Source organism: Glycine soja, chromosome 4, assembly GCF_004193775.1.
Source record: "Glycine soja cultivar W05 chromosome 4, ASM419377v2, whole genome shotgun sequence".
NCBI classification, from domain to species: Eukaryota; Viridiplantae; Streptophyta; class Magnoliopsida; order Fabales; family Fabaceae; genus Glycine; species Glycine soja.
In genome coordinates, this window is record NC_041005.1 from 10229715 (window position 1) to 10252299 (window position 22585).

At 36.4% G+C, this 22585-nt stretch overlaps 1 long non-coding RNA gene across 1 annotated transcript in view; it reads right to left on the reverse strand.

The window, feature by feature from the left end:
- The window catches only part of LOC114408106, a 54560-nt gene that overhangs the window by 22646 nt on the left and 9329 nt on the right, over positions 1 to 22585 (reverse strand). The window contains exon 3 of the long non-coding RNA XR_003665814.1: positions 18535 to 18590. This is a non-coding gene — a long non-coding RNA (uncharacterized LOC114408106). The remainder of the gene's footprint in view (positions 1 to 18534; positions 18591 to 22585) is intronic.

The window sequence follows — 22585 nt, forward strand, 5'->3', positions numbered from 1 at the left end:
ATTATTGGTTCTATGTTACATTTGACAAACTTCTCTAGGCTTGACATTGCATATGCAGTTGGTAGATTGAAAAGTAATTGAGGAATTTAGTGATACAAACTTGAAGTTCTGATTGTGATGAAATAAAATTGACAAGTGGTTATGTTTTTGCTTTAGCTGGTTGTGCAGTATCATGAAAATCTATCAGACAAATTATTATTTCACATGAAAGCAAAATTTATTGCTTTAAATACTACTACTAGTGAGGCTGAATTTCTTAAAAATGTATTATGTGATTTGTCATTGTTAAATAAGCGTATACCTCCAATTCCAATGCATTGTGATAGTCAAATTGCTATATCTATAAAGTGACAAGCAAAATTTTAATGAAAAAAGAAGACACTTAAGAGTGAGACATAAGTCTATTAGAAATTTGATTTCTCATGGTGTCATTTCTCTTGACTTTGTCAGGTTAGAAAATAATATTGCGGATCCGCTTACAAAAAGGTTGACATGTCAACAAGTATTTGAGTCGTCGAGGGGAATGAGATTAAAGCTCATTATTTAGTTACAACAATGGACACCCGTCTCCGTGTGATTGGTGATCCCATGAATGGAGTTCAACGGGTAACAACGAAATTGTTTGTTGACTAAAGTACACCAAAATGAAATTTGGTGGAGCTATTCCGTTTCTCATTCCTATGACGAGGTGTATTATAAATTGTGGCAATATTAAGGTTGAGGTATTTATATATGTGTATTTTTGGTAAAAAAAAAAAATACCTCTTAATGAATCCGATGATAATTATTGTAGGGGTGGGGGTCACAACCCACTCTTTGAGGATTCACCTAGTGAGTGTGGTGGTGGGGCCACCACTGTGAGATATGGGCTAATCTCTAAGTGACACTCACGAAACAAGATACAAGCGCAAGGCAGTGTAACACGCTACGATTGATTAGAACCTAATTGAACGCCAATATTGTAGGGGTTGTGTACTAAAGTCCGGTTAAAGAATATGTAGTTCAAGACAATCAAGTCACTACATTTTTCTCGGATGGAAGTTCATAAACACTAGGTATAAGGCTCAAACCCGGAAGGTTCCTTATACCGAAATACAATATCACATGCTCTTTCTCTTATGTTTTTATGCAAATTATCTTTTAGAAAATATATTTTAAAATTTTAAATTATGTGGGGGAATGTTGGTAAATATTTGTGTTTTAATTTAAAATTTATAAATATATATTAATTCCATTTTATAAAATAAAATATTTATTTTAGATTTTCTTAAGATTTTGTTTTAATGAGTCAACTAGTTTGTTAGATTTGTTTTGACAACTGTAGGTTAGTTTCCAACAGTCGTATTTTGTTTGTTGCTTTAGGTTATCTGGGTCAATATATTCTCTTTCCTCCTTTCTAAAAACATGACAGAGCTACAGTCTCATCCCTTTTCACAAAATTTTCTATTTCTTTTCTTATAAAATAATTTATTTCTTGAGAGTAAGAGCATTGGTGTTCATAAGGTTTGGGGATCCTTTCGCTGCACACGATCGGAACCAACAGGTTGTTGTATCTTGGGAGAGGAGCGCATTCAGAATGTCTTACCCGTGCAGTGGGGGTGTTTTCTCTCTAAGGATAGCGTTTACGCGCTTCAACCCAGGCTATTTAATTCTTTCACTTGATTTAATTTTTCATTGTGCTCATTGTATGATATAATGCATTATTTATGTGATGCCAATTAAATTTATTTTGCTACTGTTATTTTGTTATTTAATTCAAGACTGTGCATCTTCTTCGTATTTATTTTCCTTCATTTTTATTTTATTTTTCCAACAAAAATGCTCCCCCCTATTGAGTGTGATGATATGCTCAAAAGGGATTCTGAGGTCTCATTATCATTGTATCAATTTTGATCGCCACATTTATACATTTTTTTAATGTTGAGTCACCCATATTTTTCTTAACTTATTTATGAGAAATTCACACACACACCCATAAAATTAATATAAGCTCATGTTAAATTTTTAACTTCTTGTCTCAATCCACGTTGAAATCCCATTGAACAGAATAATATTTTTTATTACAAGTTATACCCTTATAGGTAACGTGACTAAAGCTAGCATATTTTTTTTGCACTTTCTTTCCTAATTTCCTATCTAAATAGTCTTTCATGAACAAAATATGAGTTGGATTAAGCCTTTATACTAGTGGTCATTTTTCGCATTATTTTGTTTTAAATACAGGACAGGATTCAAGGGCTTCACACCCCAAACTCTCAACGTATAAGTTTTGTGCAGCTTGAGCTCCCATAGTCATAAGTTTAATTTTCCTATATTGTTCGTACATCCCTTGATTGGTGTGAAGTCCTTGAGCATAATATGTGGTGGATTAGTGGTCATTTTTTGCATTATTGTATTTTAAATACAGGACCGGATTCCAGGACTTCACACCCCAAACTCACATTGTATAAGTTTTGTGATGCTTCAAGTCCCATAGTCATAAGCTTAATTTTCCAATATTGTTCGTATATCTCTTGATTGGAGTTATATATGTTTGTTCTTCTGATCACTTCGTACATTCATATATATTTTTTATTGATAAAGACATCTAAAATGTTTTACTTTCATTGAGAGGGGAAAGGTGGAAAACTTACAGTAATGGTATCACAACCTCTTTACCAACTTCAATTCTATTGACAAAGGCAATATTATTTTTATTTTCTGAGTTTGTTGATTTTCAGGGATGGTAATTTATGTCCTTATTAATTATTCTTATCTTGTTATCAACGACTCTAGTGAAAACGCACCCCCCTATTGAGAGTGATGATATGCTCAAAAGGGATTCCGACGTCTCATTATCATTTTATCAATTTTGATCGCCACATTTGTACATTTTTTTAATGTTGAGTCGCACATATTTTTCTTAACTTATTTATGAGAAATTCACATACACACTCATAAAATTAAAATAAGCTCATATTAAATTTTTAACTACTTGTCTCAATCCACGTTGAAATCCCATTTAACAGAATAATATTTTTTATTGGAAGTTATACCCTTATAGGTAACTTGACTATAGCTAGCATATGTTTTTGCAATTTCTTTCCTAATTTCCTATCTAAATAGTCTTACATGAACAAAATATGAGTTGGATTAAGCCTTTATACTAGAGGTCATTTTTCGCATTATTTTGTTTTAAATACAGGACAGGATTCAAGGACTTCACACCCCAAACTCTCAACGTATAAGTTTTGTGCAGCTTGAGCTCCCATAGTCATAAGTTTAATTTTCGTATATTGTTCGTATATTTCTTGATTGGTGTGAAGTCCTTGAACAAAATATGAGTTGGATTAGTGGTCGTTTTTCGAATTATAGGGTTTTAAATACAGGTCATGATTCAAGGACTTCCCACCCCAAACTCTCATTGTATAAGTTTTGTGAAGCTTGAACTGCCATAGTCACAAGCTTAATTATCCTATATTGTTCGTATATCTCTTGATTGGAGGTATATTTCTATGTTCTTCTGATCACTTCGTACTTTCATATATATTTTTTATTGATAAAGACATTTAAAATGTTTTACTCTCATTGAGAGGGGAAAGGTGGAAATCTTACAGTAATGGTATAACAACCATTGTACCAACTTCAATTCTATTTACAAAGACAAGAATATTTTTATTTTCTTAGTTTGTTGATTTTCAGGAATGGTAATCTATGTCCATATTAATTATTCTTATCTTCTTATCAACGACAATAGTGAAAATGCTCCCCCCTATTGAGAGACATGATATGCTCAAAAGGGATTCCGACGTCTCATTATCATTTTATCAATTTTGATCGCCACATTTGTACATTTTTTTAATGTTGAGTCGCACATATTTTTCTTAACTTATTTATTAGAAATTCAAACACACACCCATAAAATTTATATAAGCTCATATTAAATTTTTAACAACTTGTCGTAATCCACGTTGAAATCCCATTTAACAGAATAATATTTTTTATTACAAGTTATACCCTTATTGGTAACGTGACTAAAGCTAGCATATTTTTATGCACTTTCTTTCCTAATTTCCTATCTAAATAGTCTTAGAAGAACAAAATATGAGTTGGATTAAGCCTTTATACTAGTGGTCGTTTTTCGCATTATTTTGTTTTAAATACAGGACAGGATTCAAGGACTTCACACCCCAAACTCTCAACGTATAAATTTTGTACAGCTTGAGCTCCCATAGTCATAAGTTTAATTTTCCTATATTGTTCGTATATTTCTTGATTGGTGTGAAGTCCTTGAACAAAATATGAGTTGGATTAGTGGTCGTTTTTCGAATTATTGTGTTTTAAATACAGGCCAGGATTCAAGGACTTCACACCCCAAACTCTCAACGTATAAATTTTGTACAGCTTGAGCTCCCATAGTCATAAGTTTAATTTTCCTATATTGTTCGTATATTTCTTGATTGGTGTGAAGTCCTTGAACAAAATATGAGTTGGATTAGTGGTCGTTTTTCGAATTATTGTGTTTTAAATACAGGCCAGGATTCAAGGACTTCCCACCCCAAACTCATTGTATAAGTTTTGTGCAGCTTGAACTCCCATAGTCACAAGCTTAATTTTCCAATATTGTTCGTATATCTCTTGATTGGAGTTATATATGTTTGTTCTTCTGATCACTTCGTACATTCATATATATTTTTTATTGATAATGACATCTAAAATGTTTTACTTTCATTGAGAGGGGAAAGGTGGAAAACTTACAGTAATGGTATCACAACCTCTTTTCCAACTTCAATTCTATTGACAAAGGCAATATTATTTTTATTTTCTGAGTTTGTTGATTTTCAGGGATGGTAATTTATGTCCTTATTAATTATTCTTATCTTGTTATCAACGACTCTAGTGAAAACGCACCCCCCTATTGAGAGTGATGATATGCTCAAAAGGGATTCCGACATCTCATTATTATTTTATCAATTTTGATCGCCACATTTGTACATTTTTTTAATGTTGAGTCACACATGTTTTTCTTAACTTATTTATTAGAAATTCACACACACACCCATAAAATTAATATAAGCTCATATTAAATTTTTAACTACTTGTCTCAATCCACGTTGAAATCCCATTTAACAGAATAATATTTTTTATTACAAGTTATACCCTTACAAGTAACGTGACTAAAGCTAGCATATTTTTATGCACAAAATATGAGTTGGATTAAGCCTATCATAATAGTCTTACATGAACAAAATATGAGTTGGATTAAGCCTTTATATTAGTTGTCATTGTTCGCATTATTTTGTTTTAAATACAGGACAAGATTCAAGGACTTCACACCCCAAACTCTCAACGTATAAGTTTTGTATAGCTTGAGCTCCCATAGTCATAAGTTTAATTTTCCTATATTGTTCGTATATCTCTTGATTGGTGTGTAGTCCTTGAACAAAATATGAGTTGGATTAGTGGTCGTTTTTCCCAATATTGTGTTTAAAATACAGGACAGGATTCCAGGACTTCACACCCCAAACTCAGATTGTATAAGTTTGGTGTAGCTTGAACTCCCATAGTCACACTCTTAGAAAATATATTTTCAACATCGGTTATTTAGAACATTCTACATCGGTTCTAAAACCGATGTTGAAAGTGACGATGTTGAATGTTTGAATGTTAACATCGGTTTTGGAGAACCGATGTTAACATACATATAACAACATTGGTTCTCTAAATACCCGATGTTAAACACAATGAACAAAAAAAAAAAAATGAACAACGATAAAAAAATATTAGAACATCGTTACTAAAACGATCAACATCATGTACATTTTTTGTTTATTGTTAACATCGGTTTGAAACCAATTAACATAAAAAAACATCGGTTCTCTAAATACCCGATGTTAAACACAATGAACAACAGCAAAAAAGGTGTACGCATGATGAACGTTGACATCGGTTTTCCAGTAAAACCGATGTTAATATGTTAGTTTAACATCGGTTTTCTAAAAAAACCATGTTTTTTTTTTTTTTTTTTTTTTTTCTAAAAAAACCGATGTTAATGTATGCCCTTAACATTGGTTTTGCTAGAAAACCGATGTCAATGTTGATGATGCATACACTTATTTGGTGTAGTTCTTTGTGTATAACATCGGTTATGTACATAACCGATGTTAATATTGAAATATTCACATCGGTTATTTATAATTAACCGATGTTAATGTACAATAGTTGACATCGGTTATCTACAAATAACCGATGTTAAAATACAAACGCTGACATCGGTTATACACAAATAACCTATGTTAATATACAAACGTTAACATCGGTTTTTGTTAATAACCGATGTTGTTTTCAAGTATTTTTTTTATATATACTTTCTGTTTTTACAATAAACCCAAAATTGTACCTGTCAAATGCAATTTTAGGAGGCCCAATTCACAGCAAATAAACATTTTATTCTGCTTTCAAGCAGTTTTAATGATAATAAACATCAAATAATTGATTTATTACAAAGAACAATCACCAAATGAATTCAATGTTCATGTTACATAGAAAATGTAAGAAATGTAAAAAAATGTCCCTAAATCCTAGGCCTGATCTCTAACTCGGAGATAAAATTGTGCCCACTGGATCCGCAATGCTTTTAATCTCTGTGGCTCCAATGGTCTAGGATCGTTAAAATATTGCACGATGAAATGAATCCTAATAAGTTAATAATGTAATACAAATTATAAATAAATCGATTTTCTTTGAAATAAACTTACCGCTTCCCAATTATTTCTAAAAGTTCCTAAAATGATGGTGGACATCCAGTGCATCACATAGTAGCCGCACTCAGTACTTCCTTTTTGTCTATTACACTAAATACATAATGAAATTTGGATATTAATTAAACAACTAGTGTACAGACACATAAAGAAATATATATAAGTGGAAGTTTTATGTAAATGACATACCTTGACGACAATCCACCTAGCAAAAGCCTTTGATTTAGGCTGTGGAGCATCATCAAGACCCTTGATAGCACTGTTCCATATGAGTAACAACTAAAAACTGGTGTTGTACGTTGAGGTATTACAATGCAAATGTATTGAAAAGAACGCTAACCTATTAATAATCCCCTTAAGGTAGTTGTCTGGCCTGCTATGCAATGAACAAAACCAGACAACTAAGTGTTCTTTGGGCAGGATGACCACCATCTGCCAGTGTCCGCTGCAGTGGAACCTAAAATGGGTTAGTACATTAGTAAACATTAATTAAATTTTGTTATTTTGTGACTTACCCATTTAGGTAGGCTCCAAGATACACATCGTGTTGTGAACTCTGCATCTAACTCTTTATGTAACTTTCAGATTCAAACTGCGATTGCCCAGACCTCTGAATGGACTATGGCTCAAGGAATCCATAGATATCAGAATTCCCCACTTGCATACATGTTTCAGTGAGATGCCTGTTTATGTTAAGTAAAAGTTAAATATTTATGAATTGAAAGCCATAACTTAGGTAATTAAAAGCCTTTTATATAAAGACTCCACAACTGTAACACTGATATGCTGAGACATTGACCACCGTGTGCGATTTCGGAGAGGTCTTCGTGCTTTATGTACAGGGGGAAATCTGGATTAACGGCCCCGAACATGGTGGCATCCCATCTAACCTGATAAGGCCTCAAGAAAAGCTCTGGGATGGTCAATGTTATCAGATACAGCGGATCATCGACCTCCGGATGGGGCTTTGGAGGTGGTTTTGGCGGAGACACAGCTACCTTTTCATGAAACAAAGTTAAATTGCCAAATTTGAGGCACGCTTAATGAATTAATTTAAAAAGAAGAAACATATAGTAAGGACAATAAGTACCTGTTGTGATAAAGACTTGACCAGATGTGTCGGCCAAGCAAAGGTGTGAAGTGCCTGCCCCACTAAGGAAACCTCATCAGTGGGTACAGGAACTGGAGCATCTGCATCTGTAACCTCCTCCACACTCACCTTTACTTGGCCAGACAACAAAGGAGTGTTATGAACAAGAGCGGATCCCTCATAAACTCTCCCCATGGCAACCAGGTGAGCAGGATCTGCTTCTATGTACAAGCCGCACCTGTCAGAGTCACCCATCTCAGGATCGTTTCCTGAGGGATCAACACAACTCCCCTTTGTGCTCACTCGAGGACCAAAGGGACCAGGACCAACCAGAGGCTCAGGAGGCACTGGAAGTTCCTGAGATTGCATCTGCGACTGAAGCTGGCTGAAGGATGCCATGACCTGCCTCGTCACTTTCTCTGTGATGGACTCCTCTAGCTGGTCCCTGATCTGCTGGGTCAGCTGCTGTAATTCATCAAGAGGCAGGGAGGAAGCGCTGCGGGACGTCCGTGGAGCCGATCCAAAGTATTTCTTGATGGTGACACCGGCTCCAGCAGCACGGACACGTCCAGGGTGCTCTGGACGTCCAATAGCAGCGGCTAGAACATCCTGATGTCCATGGGGGACGAACGATCCTTGTGTGGCCTGCTCCTCAAACGAATCCTGCACAGAAAACACATAGTGGTACATGGCATTCTAAAAATATTCAAACATAATCGTAATGGTTAGTTGAAAATGACTTACAATCTTCTCAGCGATTTCCTTTGCGGCCTCAGTCGTCATCTCCCCTGTCTTCTTCGTGCGGGCCATCTTCCACTTCACGTGGCATCTGACCGGGGATGGAGGGTCGATGACGCCATCAACGCTTCCTGACTGTGTAGCTTACTGCAGCTTCTTCTTTGTCTTCTCAGTCAGGAGCTTCTGTTTCAAATAATCATAACCCCCACGAGACAAAACGTGGGGGACAGTATTCTGCTTCTGGATGGCCTGTGCCTTGATGCGCACATCCTGAAAAAATTAAACAATAATGTTTGAAATGGGTAGAATGAAGTATAACAACATCATGTTTAATATGAAAAACAACTTAAATGGCAAGGAACATACCTCCCAAGAAGGGTCTCTGCGAGTCTGGCAAAACTGGGCCCACTTTTCCTTGCTGATGCCGTATTTGTCACAGACAGTGTCCTCGACACCATCCTAATCGGCTGCAAGGGCCCATTTCTTCGTGAGGTCTGATTTAAACTGCCTCCATCTCTCCCCTACGGTCTGTAGTAACTTCCTTTTCGTCCTACTGTCAGAAGCCTCTCTAGGACATCAAATTCCTCCTGACAACATCAAACAAAGTTTATTTGTTACAATAATGTATTTTTTGGCTATTAATTACACAAAATCAAATAAGAAAAGAGAAATACCCGAATATCCTCCCAAATTAGGTCCTTCTGAGCAGTAGGAACCTCCTTCCAGTTCTCGTAGGTGATGTCCACCTTATCACGTGCCACAATCCCCAAATATGTTCTTAATTTCTTCCCGTGGGGACCGTCGGCCTTCCCAGTAGCAGGATCAGCATGCACCACTGGTCTCTCAACACCAGGTGGTCTAGTGGACAATGATCGTAGACGTGAGGTTTTGTGTGTCCACTTCACGGCAGACGTCGAAGCCAATGCGTCCGAAGTAGGAGGAGGAGGAGGAGGAGAAGGAGGAGGAGGAGGAGGAGGAGGAGTAGGAGTGGAGGCAGGTGGAGAACCCATGATCTTTTATTCAATAACATACAAAATAGGATTAATGAAAAGATCGAGGATCAATCATAAGTTATTTTTGGAAGGCAAAACTATAATATTATTAAACAAAACCCCACCATATAAGGAGACAAGACAAATTAACCAAAGGACTCTCTCTGAAAGATTGGTAGTTGTGCTTTTTAATTGTGATTTGGGGCAACCATGTTATAAAAAGTATATTACATGTAATCAACAGTCAATGTATGTTTGATGGAATATAAATACTATATCTTCAGAAATACACATGTACATGGCATCCTTATGACTTCATCCATGTTTTCTTTGATATTGATTTTCTTTTTTGTAGAAAAGAAAGAGGGGAACGAGCAACAATTTGAAGGTTGTACATTTAGGAACTAAAGAATTCAAAATAGCTAGTAATAAGAGGGATTTGTTTTTGGGATTTTTTGAGCACCAACAGCGGCTACGCAAAAAGCTTGCACTTGAGGAGGGAAAGATATTTGCAACTAATGAACAACTTTCTTAACTATTTGTCCTTCAGATTTTACTGTTCTTTTCTCTAATATGTAAATATAAATAATATAAGGCTATGGCTTATGGACATGGTCATTTTTACCCCTAACAATCTTAGAAGTAAATATAGACCATGTTTTTACGCGATACCCTTATACCGTTTATATTTACATATTAGCAAAAACAAACAGTAAAATCTTAAGGACAAATAATTAAGATAGTTGTTCATTAGCTACAAATATCCTTCCCTCCTCAAGTGCAAGCTTCGTGCGTAGGCGCTCTTATTACTAGCTATTTTGAATTCTTTAGTTCCAGAATGTACAACCTTCAAATTGTTGCTCGTTCCCCTCTTTGAGAATGAGGAGGATCTTCATAAGACTTCATCTAGCTGATGTTTGTCGCCAGTTTCATCATCCACCACCCTTTTCTTTTGTGCCTTCTCACGTTTGTTGTTGTTAAACCCATATTTATGCCTTCTTCCCTTCATGTCTTGTTTTATCACAACTTTAGCTGAATCTCCCATCTTCAGAAAAGTTGAATCTCCTGTCTTATTCTCCAATGACACACTTTGATGGCCTATATCTCTTTTCTTCGTATGTTCAAGTGCTTCAGCTTCAGAATGCATAGAGCAATCAGAATTTTCCAGTCATCACCAAAGGCTTCTGCATCAGCGTTGACACTCTCCACCCTCTTTGGTTTATGCTTCTGTGTTTTCTTCCGTGCTTCCTCCTTATAATTCTCAGATTTATTGGAGGTCTCACTAGAAGGATCAGCACCAATCCATGCCTATTCCTCCTCTACTAGCTCAATATCTTTCCTTTCACCTTTGCTTTTGTAAACTGCACTGTAATTTACAAAACAAAAGTTGAAAGGAAAGATATTGACCTGGTAGACGAGGAAGAAGCACAAATTGGTGCTGATCGTTCTAGTGCAACCTCGAATAAAGCTGAGATTTATAACGAGGAGGCACGAAAGAAAACACAGAAGCATAAACCAAAGAGGGTGGAGAGTGTCAATGATGATGCAGAAGCCTTTGGTGATCACTGGAAAATTCCGATTGCTTTATGCATTCTGAAGCTGAAGCACTAGAACATACAAAGAAAAGAGATACAGGCCATCAAAGTGTGTCATTGGAGAATAAGACAGGAGATTCAACTATGCTGAAGATGGGAGATTCAGCTAAAGTTGTGATGAAACAAGACATGAAGGGAAGAAAGCATAAATATGGGTTTAACAACAATAAACGTGAGAAGACAGAGAATAAAAGGGTGGTGGATGATGAAACTGGCGACAAACATCAGCTGGATGAAGTCCTAAGGAGGCAAATTGAAACAAAAAATTGATGCCTCAATCAGAGAAAAATGTAGTTGTCACTTACTTGCTTTGGTGACCTCTGTCTCTGCAGAAAATTACATTAGACGATGTTAATCAATTCTCTTTCATCATGATCATGTCGATTAGCATGAACGTCGTCAGCTTCTTCTTCTCCGAAAACGTTATGAGTGATTTGAGCGGTCAAAGGACTAACATAGGTGTCCATGTATGAATCATCATCTTCTACATTAACACCAACTGTTTTGCCCTGCAGAACCACACACCACGTTTCATCACAAGGGTCTTGCACGTAAAATACTTGTCTAGCTTGTTTTGCCATGATGAAAGGGTCATTGTGGTAACCAAGTTTCTTTAGATCTACTAGCGTAAATCCTATATCATCGGTGTGCACACGGTGTTGCTGTCAACCCATTTACATTTGAAAACACATACTATAAATTTCACATAATTAAGCTCCCAAATTTCATCAATGAACCCAAAGTAAGGGATGGAAGCTACACAGGGATTGGCGTCATTGACACTTGCAAAGTGTTGAGATTCAGCCCTTAGGGTGACCCTGCTGTTCTGCATTGTACTTTTGTCATCTTGTGCTTTTGTGTAAAATGAATACCTGTTTATGTCGTATCCTTGCCAGGTTATAACATTTATTTTAGGCCCATCTGCTAGCTTTCTTAATATTTCTGAAGCATTCTCATATGCAAAGATTGTATCTTTAAACCAATCACAGAAAGTCTTGTTATGCTTTTTCAACACCCAATTCTTTGACATTTTTAGATTATTCTGTTTGACTAAAGCTTCATGCTTAACAATGTATGGCAAAACTTCATTACTGTTGTTCAAGACATACAAGTGAGCTTGTAACAAATATTCTACACTTGGAGTGATCACCTGCAGTCCTCTTGAACCCTTACCACCCACTCTGTCATCATGCCGAGACTCAGGAAGCCCAACAGGTTTAGCCTTCTCTAAGTATTCTGAACAAAATTCAATGGCTTCTTCTGCAATGTACCTCTCAACAATAGATGCTTCTGGACGATATAGATTCTTTGTATACCCTTTTAAGATCTTCATGTATCGCTCAACCGGGTACATGCACCGTAGATAAACAGGACCACAACATTTGATTTCTCAGACCAGATGCACAATCAAGTGAATCATGATGTCAAAGAAAGCAGGGGGAAAATACATCTCCAACTGGCACAGTATAATTGCGGCCTCATTTTCCAACTCCGCAAACATGACTGGATCAATGACTTTGCTACATATAGCATGGAAGAAAAAGCACAGGCGAGTTATCGTTAACCTAACTTTGTTTGGCAAGATGTCTCGTATAGCCACGGCTAACAATTGTTGCATGAGCACGTGACAATCGTGAGACTTTAACCTTACAAGCTTAAGCTCCTTCAACTGCACAAGGCTCTTAATATTTGAAGAGTATCCTTGTGGAACCTTCACCCGACGAAGACACTGACAAAAACTTATCTTCTTTTTCTTGGACAAAGTATGGCAGGCTGGGGGCAAGTAAATTTTCTTCCCATCAGACCTTGGATGCAACTGTGATCGTATACCCATATAAGCTAGATCTTGATGGGTATTCAAGTCATCCTTCGTCTTGCCTTGAATGTTAAAGAGTGTCTCAATCACACTGTCACAAACATTTTTCTCCACATGCATAACATCAATACAATGTCTAACGTCAAGATCACACCAGTACGGAAGATCAAAGAAAATGGACCTTTTTTTCCATATGCAACTCTGACTTTTATCCTTCTTTTGGATCTTCCCAAATACAGTATTTAGGTGTTGAACCCGCTGATATACCTGCTCACCACTCAACGGTATTGACGCAATATCACGCTATTGACTTCCATTAAAATCTTTTTTCACTCGTCTGTAAGGATGATTAGGTGTTAGAAAGCGGCGATGCCTACTGTAGACTTTTTTCTCCCATGTTTAAGTTGTATGTAACTTGTATTTTCTTCACAGATGGGGCATGCATGATGACCCTTAACACTGTAACCGCTGAGATTCCCATATGCTGGAAAGTCATTAATGGTACAAAAAAGCATTGCACGCATTTCAAAGGTCTCCTTGCGAAAGCATCAAACACTACAACCCCCTCATCCCACAACTTTCTCAGATCTTCAACCAACGGACTTAGATAAACATCAATGTCATTTCCTGGATGTCTTGGGCCCGATATCATCATAGACAACATCATGTATTTTCGCTTCATGCACAACCAAAGAGGCAAATTGTAAATTACTAGCAGAACTGGCCATGAACTGTGTTGAGTGCTTAAGGTGCCATATGGATTCATTCCATCACTGGCTAGTCCAAGTCTAAGATTTCTTGGCTCATTCTCGAAATTCGGATACAAACCATCAATCTTCTTCCACTGGGAGCAATCAGCCGGATGACGGACCATTCCATCAGAAATCCTTCCATTTGCATGCCATGTAAGGTCTTTTGCATCGTCCCCGTTAGCAAAAAGACGCTTAAACCTTGGAATGATTGGAAGATACCACAAAACCTTTGCTGGGGGCCCTTTGTTGGAGTTTTCATCAGAACTACTTTCTTCTTCATCCTTCACTTTGTACCGTGAAGTCCCACAGATAAGGCATTTGGACATTTCTTGGAATTCATGCTTGTACAGTATGCAACCATTGGGGTAAGCATGAATCTTCTGATACTCCATACCCATCGGACACAATATCTTTTTCGCCTTATAGTAACTTTTACGCAATGTGTTGTCCTCTAGAAGCAGATTGTGCACTACCTCAAGCAGTGAGGTGAAACTTTTGTCACTCCACCCATACTTGGCCTTCACATTAACCAGACTTAACACAGTAGACAACAGGGTTAAGGAATTCTTGCACCCTGCATACAAAGGCTTCTTAGATCACTCTGCAATTCTTCATACACAGGGGCGTGTGCTTACTGGAAAGACTCTTGTCCAAGGTCACGAATCATGTCCTCTAACCGATCTCCCATTTCTACATCAAAAAGTTCAGATTGGGACCCACTCTGCATGTCTGTCACTTCACCATGCCATATCCACGTTGTGTAATTCTTCTTAATCCCATCACACAATAGATGGTCCCGTATGTCATCGAGTAATTGTCGTCTTCCATTCAAACAGTTGATGCAAGGACAATAATATTTTCCTTCTTCATTCGGTCGACCTCTTTCTGAAGCAAATTGCAAGAATTGTTCGACGCCATCCTCATATTCTGGGCTCATGCGACTTTCATTCATCCAACTTCGATCCATCTAAGCAATTCCATGCATGAAAATCTCACTTTTTTATTTATAGGTGTGGCCCTATCCCATTTAGGAAAACTGTCTTTTATGTTAGCTTCAAACGTCAGGGTTACCATTATTTACAAAAATTTGACTAAATTTCGGCAGCATTTCGCATTGGTCTCCAAGTACACGACATGACATCGATCAAATGAATTTCCCGATAATCAAGTATGCACTCGGAGAACAACTTGAAATGCATTGAACCGAAATTTAATCAAATTAATGAAAATAATAATAACCTTCGTGAATGAATCTAACATTAAAATACCAGTCTCCCCAAACTGTCCAAATGGACAATTCAAGGCTAAATACAATGACTAATGCAAACTGTCCGCAAGAGTCATTGCATTCAGTCTCAAATGGGAATCTAAGGTTCACTCACCATGAACAACAATTGTTTATATAGCAAATTACACTGATCACATACAAGAACATACAAAAGGTCAAATTCAATTATAGACAAATATAGATATCAACAGTTATTTATGTAACTAATTTCAAATGCTGGGTTTCAAGGGTGCTTATGCTTTAATATTGTAGTTGGGTATATGTGTGTGTGTGTGTGTGTGTATCATGAGGGTCTGTGTGTATCATGAGGGTTGAGACAAGGAGACCCTTTGGCTCCATTACTCTTTGACATAGTGGCTGAAGGACTGACAGGGCTAATGAGGGTCTGTGTGTGTGTGTGTGCCTGTGTGTGTGTGTGTGTGTGTTTCTGTGTGTGTGTGTGTGTGTATGGTTGTGTGTGTGTGGCTGTGTGTTTCTGTCTGTGTGTGTGTGTGTGTGTGTGTGTGTGCATGTGTTTCTATCTCTGTGTGTGTGTATTTCTGTGTGTGTGTGTGTGTGTGTTTGGCTATGTGGGTGTGTGTGTGTGTGTTTCCGTGTGTGTGTGTGTGTGTGTCTTTCTCTGTGTGTGTGTGTGTGTGTCTTTCTGTGTGTGTGTGTGTGTGGCTGTGTGGCTGTGTGGGTGTGTGGATGTGTGTGTGGGTGTGTGTTTGTGTGTGTGTGTGTATGTGTGTGTGTCTGTGTTTCTGTGTGTGTGTGTGTTTCTCTGTGTGTGTGTGTGTGTGTGGGTGTGTGGCTGTGTGTGTGTGTGTGTGTGTGTTTCTGTGTGTGTGTGTGTGTGTATGTGTGTGGTTGTGTGTGTTTGTGGTTGTGTGGTTGTGTATGTGTGTGTTTCTGTGTGTGTGTGTGTGTGTCTATGTATGTATGTGTGTGTGTTTCTGTGTGTGTGTTGAAGAACCTGCCCCAAGACACAACAGACACTTGTGCATACAGCCCTTACCCCTAACTATGTTTTGAAGAGTTTGATTGCTTTGTGGTGTGAAAGCAACGGTATTGAGCTACCAAAGAGGCAACGAAACTGTAGAACAAAGAAATATGGTGGCAGCTGTCTTTCAAAGGATGCTGCTATTGCTCTAATAAAGTTACTTTGTGAAGGTACTCCTACAGGTAAGAAGGATGCTGCTACTGCTATCTTCAACCTATCTATTTATCAGGGAAATAAAGCAAGAGCTGTAAAAGCTGGTATAGTAGCCCCACTGATACAATTTTTGAAGGATACTGGGGGTGGAATGGTAGATGAAGCACTAGCTATTATGGCAATCCTTGCAAGCCACCAAGAAGGCAGGGTAGCGATCGGTCAGACCAAGCCAATTCATATTCTTGTTGAGGTTATACGAACCAGCTCTCCACGCAATCGAGAGAATGCTGCTGCTGCTGTCTTGTGGTCACTATGCACCGGAGATCCACTGCAATTAAAACTAGCGAAAAAACTTGGTTCAGAAGTAGCACTGCAGGAGTTGTCAGAAAATGGAACTGATAGAGCTAAGATAAAAGCTGGAAGCATATTGGAACTCTTGCAGCGAATGGAATGGGTTGATAATCTGTAGAGTTCATAGTCTCAGTATTGCTTCGTTATATAGCTCATAGATGGTCTGAAAAATTAGAGGACCTATGGCAGCTCAAAATCCCTTTAAAACCAACAACATTTGCTTGGTGATTGACCAAAGATACAATCCCAACTAAAGGGAATTTACGGAGAAGACAGCTGGAGAAAGGCTTTGCCCAGCCCTACAACTATTGGTCTAGTAATTTATAAACAACATTTTTTGATTAGGGTAGCAGTGTAGGGTTATTGTATTCTATTTAGATTGGCACCTAATTCGTAGGACCTATGGTTCTGGTAGTCTGCTGGTTTCTACCTTGTATATTTAGTACCTCTGGTACTCATAGTTATTAATACAAATTATAATTTTGCTGATAAAAAAAAAGATAATACAAGAAAGAGAGAAGGGCTGTGGCAGTCACAACATATATATAGAGAAGGGCAGCAGATAAAATTACAAAAACATTCAACACTAACAATGAACAAGTTCTGAGAGTTTAAATCACAGTAAATACTTCAAAGATATCAGTCCAATGAAAGAAAGGTCATGTAGAGAGGCATGAACATATCAGTCCAATGAAAGAAAGGTCATGTAGACAGGCATAGCATAAGTTACAAATATACCAGTAATGCATACAACAACAATTTCAAATTAGTTTTCGAATCAAAGATATAATCAAAGTGCTTCCACAGCAACGCCAATTAGCAGTAGTAAATGATAACCCTAAAAAAAACCATACAGAAATGAGCCACAGTGTACTCAAAGCCTTTTATCAACAATATGACTCTCACTTCATGGTGATACATTGACTCTCAAAAGACATTATACTGAGAGTGTATTTAAAGCCTTTTTCAGTCATTCTATCAAACAGCTCATGGACAATTTTTTAAGAATACATATCATACTTCTATCCAGTCAAACTAAAGCAATAACTAATTAATTTAATTAAACAGGGACCAATTTAGATGTGAATCATTAAAGGTAGATGATGGCATTCAAAGAATGATAGCGTCGGTTCAAATTTTAAGAAGAAAAAAAAACAATTATACTATATTTCAATTATAGACAATAACACTGCCCATCTTAATACCACCACATGGATAGCAACAGAACTAGTAAAACTGCAACCTGCCTGTCCACCCATTAACCTAATTACCCAGTCACTGTAAAGTTTGAAATGGTTCCTTGTCCAGGTTTTTTTTTCAGCTTGCTTATATAGCTCATGCTTCCATTTATATTATGTTTTCTATTGGTCTTTCCTTTTTAACCTTTTGATTTCATTTAAGTTTGAGAATGTGTTCTACTTTTAAAAAGTTTGATATGTTAAAATCTGTTCTACTTCTAAAGGCTTTACTAAGAGGATTTGAATTAGCTTCTGGTCTAAACATTAATTTTGGCAAAAGTCAGTTTGGGATTATAGGTGGTGGAGTCAATTGGGCTCTGGAAGCAGCTACTATCCTGCATTGCAGACAACTGGATTATCTTTTTTTTTTTGGAAGGCAAAAATATGTATATTAATATTAAACAGAACAGTACCAGAGGTACTGAAAATAAAAGATACAAGACACAAAAGTGCCACCTTCCAAAAAGCAAAACAAACCCAACAATAACCCAGCACAAGGACCCCAATACATATAATCAGAAATTTAACCAAAGGTCATCATAAGATTGGTAGACCAATGGTTAAATGATGTATTGAAACCTTTCTCTCCACATTTTAGCCAGGACCAAGGTAGAATTAAGGCATCATCCAACACCTTTTGAGGTTCAAAAGGAATGCCATGAAACAGCAAGGAATTCCTAAGCAATCAGTAGACCTTTCTATTTCTATTTTTTACACATTTAAAACTCAAACATATAAAATAAAAAATATATAACAAACTAACAAAGATAAAGACAAAAAAAAGGAAATATAAACTCACCTTAGTTGGTGCTGCTGCCCATCATTTCACTCTCACAACAAATAGGAATCATGTACCTGCATGAAAGAAATAATCACACAACACACAATGATCAGAATAAGCAAATGCATATAATTAAGCATGATACAATATCAATATTGATGGAAGTAACAATGACTTGTCAAAAATTTGGATGAAATTCAATATGTAAATCAAAGCTTTGTCCCTAAAACCCTCTGTGTAAATCAAAGCTATGTCCCTGAAACCCTCTATGTAAATTTGACAGCCTCGTCTCTCCCTTCCTGAAAACCCACTAAAAACTGCCTAACCCCCCTGTTGTTACTCCATAATTAATTCTTCAATAACTGCTTAAGGCAGTTACATATGGTCCTAAATAACTACAGATTCAGTTACGATTAACCCTTTGTGCCTAACTAGGGTTTCGAAACATCACAACAGAGACAGACCATTGAACAATGGATTTTCATCATTAACATACAACAGAGACATACCTTCGATGGAAGCGCAGACACGAACTCCACAAACGCGAACTGGACAATGTGGTTGCAGTCATGGAAGCGCAGCCCAGTTTGCGACAAACACGAACTCAGGCAGAAGGAGAAACAACAATAACGCCCTGGGAGTACCCTTTCCGGGACTCTTTCCTTTCCTACTTTTCTTCGACCTGCGAAAGTGAGCAAATGTTAAAACGACGAACGCCTAATGTTAAAATGAAAGGACGTACCTCAATGGATAAGTGGCAAAGGCGATCTCCACAAACACGATATCCATAATGTGGTTGCAGTCACGGAAGCGCAGGCCAGTTTGACACAAAGACGATCTCAGGCAGAAGGAGAAAGAAGAAGAACGATAGGGTTCAAGCGCGCGGGTTGTGCAATTTCATAAGTTTAATATATAATGATAACAACATCGGTTTTTTAAAATAACCGATGTTAACATCAACTACGTAACATTGGTTATAATAAAACCGATGTTAACATCTACTCGATAACATCGGTTTTTACAAAACCGATGTTAACAACGGCATACTAACACCGGTTTTTCCAAAACCGATGTTAACCAAGTCTACTTATTTACAAAAATGTCACCGCGCTTTTGTTAACATCGGTTATGTGAATAACCGATGTTAAAGGTCCGATGTTAAATGTAAAAATTGTAGTAGTGTAACAAGCTTAATTTTCCTATATTGTTCGTATATCTCTTGATTGGAGGTATATTTGTATGTTCTTCAGATCACTTCGTACATTCGTATATATTTTTTATTGATAAAGACATCTAAAATGTTTTATTTTCATTGAAAGGGGAAAGGCGGAAAAATTACAGCAATGATATCACAACCTCTTTACCAAGTTCAATTCTATTGACAAAGGCAAGATTATTTTTATTTACTGAGTTTGTTGATTTTCAGGGTTGGAAATTTATGTCCATTTTAATTATTCTTATCTTCTTATCAACGACGACTATAGTGAAAATGCTCCCCCCTATTGAGAGACATGATATGCTCAAAAGGAATTCCGACGTCACATTATCATTTTATCAATTTTGATCGCCACATTTGTACATTTTTTTAATGTTGAGTCGCACATATTTTTCTTTACTTATTTATTAGAAATTCACACACACACCCATGAAATTAATATAAGGTCATATTAAATTTTTAACTACTTGTCTCAATCCACGTTGAAATCCCATTTAACAGAATAATATTTTTTATTACAAGTTATATCCTTATTTGTAACGTGACTAAAGCTAGCATATTTTTATGCACTTTATTTCCTAATTTCCTATCTAAATAGTCTTACATGAACAAAATTTGAGTTGGATTAAGCCTTTATACTTGTGGTCATTATTCGCATTATTTTGTTTTAAATACAGGACAGGATTGAAGGACTTCACACCCCAAACTCTCAATGTTTACGTTTTGTGCAGCTTGAGCTCCGATAGTCATAAGTTTAATTTTCCTATATTGTTCGTATATCTCTTGATTGGGGTGAAGTCCTTGAACAAAATATGGGTTGGATTAGTGGTCGTTTTTCGCATTATTGTGTTTTAAATACAGGACAGGATTCCAGGACTTCACACCCCAAACTCACATTGTATAAGTTTTGTGCAACTTGAACTCCCATTGTCACAAGCTTAATTTTCCTATATTGTTCTTATATCACTTGATTGGAGGTATATATGTTTGTTCTTCTGATCACTTCGTACATTCATATATATTTTTTATTGATAAAGACATCTAAAATGTTTTATTTTCATTGAGAGGGGAAAGGTGGAAAACTTACAGCAATGCTACCACAACCTCTTTACCAAGTTCAATTCTATTGACAAAGGCAAGATTATTTTTATTTTCTGAGTTTGTTGATTTTCATGGTTGGAAATTTATGTCCATATTAATTATTCTTATCTTCTTATCAACGACTATAGTGAAAATGCTCCCCCCCTATTGAGAGACATGATATGCTCAAAAGGGATTCCGACGTCTCATTATCATTTTATCAATTTTGATCGCCACATTTGTACATTTTTTTAATGTTGAGTCGCACATATTTTTCTTAACTTATTTATGAGAAATTCACACACACACCCATAAAATTAATATCAGCTCATGTTAAATTTTTTACTACATGTCTCAATCCACGTTGAAATCCCATTTAACAGAATAATATTTTTTATTACAAGTTATACCCTTATAGGTAACATGACTAAAGCTAGCCTATTTTTATGCACTTTCTTTCTTAATTTCCTATCTAAATAGTCTTACATGAACAAAATATGAGTTGGATTAAGCCTTTATACTAGTGGTCATTTTTCGCATTATTTTGTTTTAAATACAAGACAGGATTCAAGGGCTTCACACCCCAAACTCTCAACGTATAAGTTTTGTGCAGCTTGAGCTCCCATAGTCATAAGTTTAATTTTACTATATTGTTCGTATATCACTTGATTGGTGTTAAGTCCTTGAATAAAATATGAGTTGGATTAGTGGTTGTTTTTCGCATTAGTGTTTTAAATACAGGACAGGATTCAAGGACTTCCCACCCCAAACTCTCATTGTATAAGTTTTGTGTAGCTTGAAGTCCCATAGTCATAAGCTAAATTTTCCAATATTGTTCGTATATCTCTTGATTGGAGTTATATATATTTGTTCTTCTTATCACTTCGTACATTCGTATATATTTTTTATTGATAAAGACATATAAAATGTTTTATTTTCATTGAGTCGGGAAAGGTGGAAAACTTACAGGAATGGTATCACAACCTCTTTACCAACTTCAATTCTATTTACAAAGGCAAGATTATTTTTATTTTCTGAGTTTGTTGATTTTCATGGTTGGAAATTTATGTCCATATTAATTATTCTTATCTTCTTATCAATGACTATAGTGAAAATGCTCCCACCCAATTGAGAGACATGATATGCTCAAAAGGGATTCCGACGTCTCATTATCATTTTATCAATTTTGATCGCCACATTTGTACATTTTTTTAATGTTGAGTCGCACATATTTTTCTTAACTTATTTATGAGATATTCACACACACACCCATAAAATTAATATCAGCTCATGTTAAATTTTTTACTACTTGTCTCAATCCACGTTGAAATCCCATTTAACAGAATAATATTTTTATTACAAGTTATACCCTTATAGGTAACATCACTAAAGCTAGCCTATTTTATGCACTTTCTTTCTTAATTTCCTATCTAAATAGTCTTACATGAACAAAATATGAGTTGGATTAAGCCTTTATACTAGTGGTCATTTTTCGCATTATTTTGTTTTAAATACAAGACAGGATTCAAGGGCTTCACACCCCAAACTCTCAACGTATAAGTTTTGTGCAGCTTGAGCTCCCATAGTCATAAGTTTAATTTTCCTATATTGTTCGTATATCACTTGATTGGTGTGAAGTCCTTGAATAAAATATGAGTTGGATTAGTGGTCGTTTTTCGCATTAGTGTTTTAAATACAGGACAAGATTCACGGACTTCCCACCCCAAACTCTCATTGTATAAGTTTTGTGTAGCTTGAAGTCCCATAGTCATA